Source organism: Antechinus flavipes, chromosome 6 (genome assembly GCF_016432865.1).
Source record: "Antechinus flavipes isolate AdamAnt ecotype Samford, QLD, Australia chromosome 6, AdamAnt_v2, whole genome shotgun sequence".
Taxonomy (NCBI): Eukaryota; Metazoa; Chordata; class Mammalia; order Dasyuromorphia; family Dasyuridae; genus Antechinus; species Antechinus flavipes.
In genome coordinates this window covers 125,635,979-125,642,303 of record NC_067403.1, presented here as the reverse complement: position 1 = coordinate 125,642,303, position 6,325 = coordinate 125,635,979, and the positions used below count along the sequence as shown (strand labels likewise).

Here is a 6,325-nt window from a genome sequence, read left to right as displayed (position 1 = left end):
GCTGTTTTAATGGTATAAGAGGTTAAGTGACTTGAACAAAGCAACAGAACCAGTATATAACACAGATAGACCTTGAAACCAGATTTCTTTGACAATGAGTCCAATTTTCTGATTATCTTCCCATTAATATATATTGCCTATAGAAATATGAAGGGATGAATATTTGTGTACATACATATTTATACAAACAAGCATGGAATGGATCAAATTATTATTATGATCATTTATTTTATATATGTGCATATATTCAATGAACTTTCAGACATCATTTATCTGTATATACATATATGACGTTCAAAGATTGTTATGGAAAAGGGTCATACTTGATCACTCCACCAATGAAAATGCTTAAGCAAAAGCTAAATTCCCATCTGTCAAAGATATTATAGTATTGGATAAAAGCTTAGAGGAGAATACCTCTGAGGTCTCTTTTATATCTAAGATTCTATGAATCTCTTCCAGGGAAAATCCAGAAAATAATATTCACATATTTACTTTTATTTAAGTTATGTTACAATAATTTTGGCCAGATATAATGTTATTTAACATATTCCAAATCTCAGAAAATAAGAAAAAATATGAATAAAAACTGATAAATCATGACATCTTTTCATCTTGCGTTCCAGTGTTCAACAGCAAATTAAATTCACTCTGAACAAGTAATAAACAAGTGTGACCTTATCTGATTTCACTTTGATAAATAATATAATAAGACTTGGTTATCTCAGGCTAATTTCAATGAGTGGGAAGCCACAAAACACACAAATCAAGTTTGTGGTAATCAGTTTCAGCAAGTGAGCTACTAAATCCTTACTCCTGAATGTTTCTTTTGTCTTTTCATTTTGGTGATTCATCTAGGTGAGAAATAGCAGAACTTATGGTTTGCTGCTAATGATATTGCTATTTTTATTACATAGGGAACTTATTTGTCATTCATCATTTCATATGAATAGCAAGATCATGTTTTCCAAGGAAACATGAGTGCTATAAGAAATGAAAACTTTCTCAGGAAATTAATAAGATTATTTTTCAAATATAAATTCTGCACTTTTCCCGTTTTTTAAATTCACAATAAATATTCAATTTTCAACAGTGTACTTTTCCAATGACTTTTTTTTTTGACATTTATATCACTATTACATTTATTAATCTGTCTTGTGAAATCGCAGCAAAGAGACGAATGTTATTCAGCTACATAAAACTGTGAAGTATTTTCATAATCTGTAAACTTAGTGCTGGTAGTGTCTTGTTGAGTTGTGAATTCTTTTTTCGTACAAAAGGTATAAATATTCTCTTTCAGAAATCAGGTTCCCACGTCACCCAGAAGAAAGATTCTGAAGTATGGTGTGCTGTGAGATCACTGGTCCTCCAGAACAATTCTACTGGGTCATGTGATGTGAGTTAAGTGATGCACTGAGAAGGTGCTTGGTGATAGTCTCTGCAAAAAACTCTGTCCCAAAGGACACTAAAGGTCTCTTACAGCAAGTCCATTTTGGGTCTGTAATGTAGCAGGAGAGGTGCTTTCTTAAATCTCCATCTAGTAACAATTAAAAACTTGAGTGTGTGGTCCTTGCCAAGAATTTCTTCATTGCATAATATATCCAGCTCATTGAAAGATGAAAGATTAAGTTTTTTGGCAATGAACTTCTTTAGATGCAAGACTGTTGCCTGTGCTGAGCAATGGATCCATTTTCGTTTCAATCCACATAATTTGCTGTTATTGCATTCCAGGCAGATGCTTAAATATTCATCACTTCTGTGATAGTCATTATCCTCTTCTTGTTTTTCTTCTGATGTTTCTTTGTTGGAATTGTCATCGGCTTTTGTTTCACCATTCCGGTGTGAGTCTAAGTGCTGCTTTGCAGATCAAGTCTCCCCTTTGATGTTTCCAGGCACTTCCATGCTTAATTTGTGATAGAATTCTCTGTTTCCTCATTTCTGCTTCTTGGAGGCCTGGTACCAATTTGTAAACAATATCTTGCATTGTCCTGTCATGACCAATGTATTGCAGCGGATGACTCTGATGAATAACAATTCTACACGTAGAACAAGCGTTATTTTCTTCCAAATACTTTACCAGGCAACTTCTACAGAAGGTATGCAAACACTCCGTTACAGTTGTAGCATCAATTAGGTATCCATTGCACAGGCGACATGTGATATGGGCATTTATGTCCCAAAGCTTAATCTTTCTGGTCAACATCTTTGGTGTCTCTTCTAGATGTCTTCTTTGTCTTCAGTTTGTCTTCTCATTGGGTTTTTATGCTACTGGCTTTACTCTGTTATCCCGAGTAGTCTGTCTTAATTTGTATTCTGGCTCTTCACCCTTGCTCCTTTCCTCAGTCCCTTTTTCTATTTTCCATTTTCTAGCAGACTGGAATCTCATGCTATATTTTGGAAACTTTAAAAACTAGTCTTCATTTTACTTGTAAAAATACTTCTGACAGTGTTCCACTTCACTCAGCCTTGTGGTATTTTGTGCAGCTTCCCAAGACACTCCCACCCCAGGGCGTCCTTGAGAAGCTGCAGCTGCAACCTAACAAAGTTGAGCCGCGCGGGCAGGGCGGGGCCGGGCCAGCCCCTCGGGCCCCCAGGGCCTCCCCTGCGAGGGCAGTCCCGGGGGCCTCACGAGGACTAGGGCGCAGAGGGAGGCGGAGGCCGAGCCGACCCGGAAGGCCGGCGAGGCCCGCTGACGGAGGATTTAAAGGGACGGCTGGGAGCCGGGCAGATGGGGCCCTCCTCCCCCAGACCCCGCGGTACCGAGCCCCCGGCCGCCGAGGTGGAGGAGACAGAGCCGGGCGTCCGGGCCTGGGGTCTGAGGGAGCGTGGCCCCGAAGAGAGAGCCGGGCCGGGGGCTGTCGGGGCCCTAGGGGGCCGCGTTTGGAGGGCCCGGGGGCCGGCGCACTGACTGACCTGCCCCAATGACTTTTTAATTCTAAAACTCTGAGATAAAAAAGAAATCAGACGAAAATTCTTGAAATCTGAATATCAAAATTATCAAAGAATAATTTAAGAGATAGAAAATGAGTCCAAAAAGGGGGTAGCCTAATTCAAAATTAAAGGAATGATATGTGTATATAGATAGCTATGAGAAACACATCCTGAAAGAATGTAAGCTCTTTGAGGGTTAAAAACTGTTAGAATTTTGGTTTTCTATATACTCCTACACAATACCTGACACATATTAGACTCACAATAAATCATAGTTGAATAGTTGTTTGAAGGTTAACTGTAAACTCTAGATGATTCTGGGAACCAACTGAATTCTCACAATATTCCCCCCAAAATAACTTTTACAAATTCTTTAAATCAAATTTTGTAGCAGCAGAGCAAACAAAATGTCAGAGAGAGACAATTTTCTAGCCTAAGACTGCTTAGGGAGTCCATAGGAGAGGTTTGTGGCATTCCAAGGGATGAGGTTAGGGACAGACCTGAAGCACAACAGGAGAACCCAAGCTAGATCTCAGAGACAATCCCTACAGTAGCAGCAGTTTGGGGAGGTCTCAGTATGGAGTTAGAAAGAGCACCAGACAACTAGGTAAAAAGACATTACAGGGGACTCTTTGCTGGCTCTGAATGCACCTGACATTCTATTCTCCACAAACAGATTATGATGCAGTTTCATGGTGAAGCTCAAGGCTTCTTATTGGTCAGAAATGAACAGGGACCCTGATCACAGTTACAGGGTCAAAAATATTACTAGCTTCTTATAGGTGCAGGAGAATAAAGGTCCTTTCTGTGCAAAAGACATACTGCAAATAAGGAAACCAATGAATACATATTTCTCTGAAAATAATATCACCTTGAAAGCAACAACGTCCACTAGGCCCAAAGGGCTATCAAACTGTGCATACCCTTTGATTCAGCAGTGTCTCTTCTATTGTCTCTTTCCAAGTCTGTCTCCTTTCCTGGGGCCCAGTTAGCTTTCTTATAGTTCAGATCCTTTATTATTTCCTTCCTGAGGCTGGACACCTTTTTGGAGAGCCTTTCAGTCTGGTCTCGGTCTTAAGGGGGACGTGCAAGAGTCCAGCTCAGCCACCAGGAAAATTGAAGATCAAATTGAATTTCTCCCCTTGGTTCTGAGAGCTTAAGCTCCTGCCTCCAATCCTTTGTCTTCTCTCCCAATGAATACTGGTTGAGGTTTCTAGCATATATGCTCCACACTGAGTATAAGCCAATCATTATATCACTAGGAAACCATTATTTGTTGTAGGATTAAATCAATGCTAAACTAGATTTAACCATTGTTTTCTCAATTCCACTTAGAACCTTGTTTCAAGTTCTAGCCTATAACAGAGGTGGGGGGAAGAAAGGGAAGAAAATCAGAAATACGAAGTTTTGCAAGGGCAAATGTAGAAAATTATTTATGCCTATGTTTTAGAAATATAAAGCTTTAATTAAAAAAAATGAAAGCAACAACTTCCAGACCCCCAATTTAATTATGAAAACAGTATTATCTCTCAGGCTTGTGGAGGAGGAAGAAATTTGTGACCAAAGATGAACTAGAGACCATTAGTGATCATAAAATAGAAAATTTTGATTACATCAAATTAAAAAGCCTTTGTAAAAACAAAACTAATGCAAACAAGATTAGAAGGGAAACAACAAACTGGGAAAACATCTTCACAGTTAAAGTTTCTGATAAAGGCTTCATTTCCAAAATATATAGAGAACTGACTCTAATTTATAAGAAATCAAGCCATTCTCCAATTGATAAATGGTCAAAGGATATGAACAGACAATTTTCAGATGATGAAATTGAAACTATTTCCACTCATATGAAAGAGTGTTCTAAATCACTAATGATCAGAGAAATGCGAATTAAGACAACGCTAAGATACCACTATACACTTGTCAGATTGGCTAAGATGACAGGAAAAAGTTATGATGAATGTTGGAGGGGATGTGAGAAAACTGGGACACTGATGCATTGTTGGTGGAATTGTGAAAGAATCCAACCATTCTGGAGAGCAATCTGGAATTATGCCCAAAAAGTTATCAAACTGTGCATACCCTTTGATCCAGCAGTGCTACTACTGGGCTTATACTCCAAAGAGATACTAAAGAAGGGAAAGAGACCTGTATGTGCCAAAATGTTTGTGGCAGCCCTGTTTGTAGTGGCTAGAAACTGGAAAATGAATGGATGCCCATCAATTGGAGAATGGTTGAGTAAATTGTGGTATTTGATGATTATGGAATATTATTGTTCTGTAAGAAATAACCAGCAGAATGAATACAGAGAGGCCTGGAGAGACTTACATGAACTGATGCTAAGTGAAATGAGCAGAACCAAGAGATCATTACATACTTCAACAATGATATTGTATGAGGATGTATTCTGATGGAAGTGGATCTCTTTGACAAAGAGATCTAACTCAGTTTCAATTGATCAATGATGGACAGAAGCAGCTACACCCAAAGAAAGAACACTGGGAAATGAATGTAAACTGTTTGCATTTTTGTTTTTCTTCCTGAGTTATTTCTACCTTCTGTATCTAGGATATACTATGACATATTTAGCATGTATAGGACTGCTTGCCATCTGGGGGAGGGGGTGGAGAGAGGGAGGGGAAAAATCAGAACAGAAGTGAGTGCAAGGGATAATGTTGTAAAAAATTACCCTGGCATGGGTTCTGTCAATAAAAAGTTATTTAAAAAAATGAAAAAAAAAATAAAGCTTTTTTTTTAGAAAAACAAGAAATTATAAAAGTAAGTGGTTATAAAAAAAAGAGATTCTATATTTTTCTAATTCTGAAGACTTGTCCCCAATCCATTTCTGGGACTTTCTATCATTGCCATGGGCACGTATCAGTCTGAGTTGAGGATAAATGAAAGCAATGGCAATTGCAACAAAATAGGAAAAAAATGGGACATTTAAATAAAAAGTAGTTTATCTGTACAGAAGGGGAATGGAAGTACCTATCTGGGGAAAAGTGGAAAGGCAACAGAAAAAAAAAAAAAAAAGAAATTCAGGGGCTGCATGAATGAAAGCTAAAAATAGAAACCAGCATTGTTTCAATAGAGTTTATTAGAACTGAGAAGCCTTGTCTCATTGATGAAGAAAAGAATGGAATAAATGTGAAACATCCCATTATAAAATAAATGATTATATTACTATTACTTATCAAAACATAGAGACAAAATTTTAAACTATTTTTCCCTATCTAAAAGGCAACATAGCATAACATACAGAAATCTTGCATAAGACTAATACACCTGGCTTCAAGTCCTCCTCTGATACAGCTTGGCTATGTAACAATGAATAAAACACTGTTGTACATAGCTCTGAAAGACAGGAAATTTCAGAAGATCCTGGTCTGGATCA

General features: G+C 37.9%; 1 pseudogene; it reads right to left on the bottom strand.

The window, feature by feature from the left end:
- Positions 1-1,125: 1,125 nt before the first annotated feature.
- LOC127539742 (polycomb group RING finger protein 3-like) lies at positions 1,126-2,472 on the bottom strand (annotated as a pseudogene).
- Positions 2,473-6,325: the final 3,853 nt, after the last annotated feature.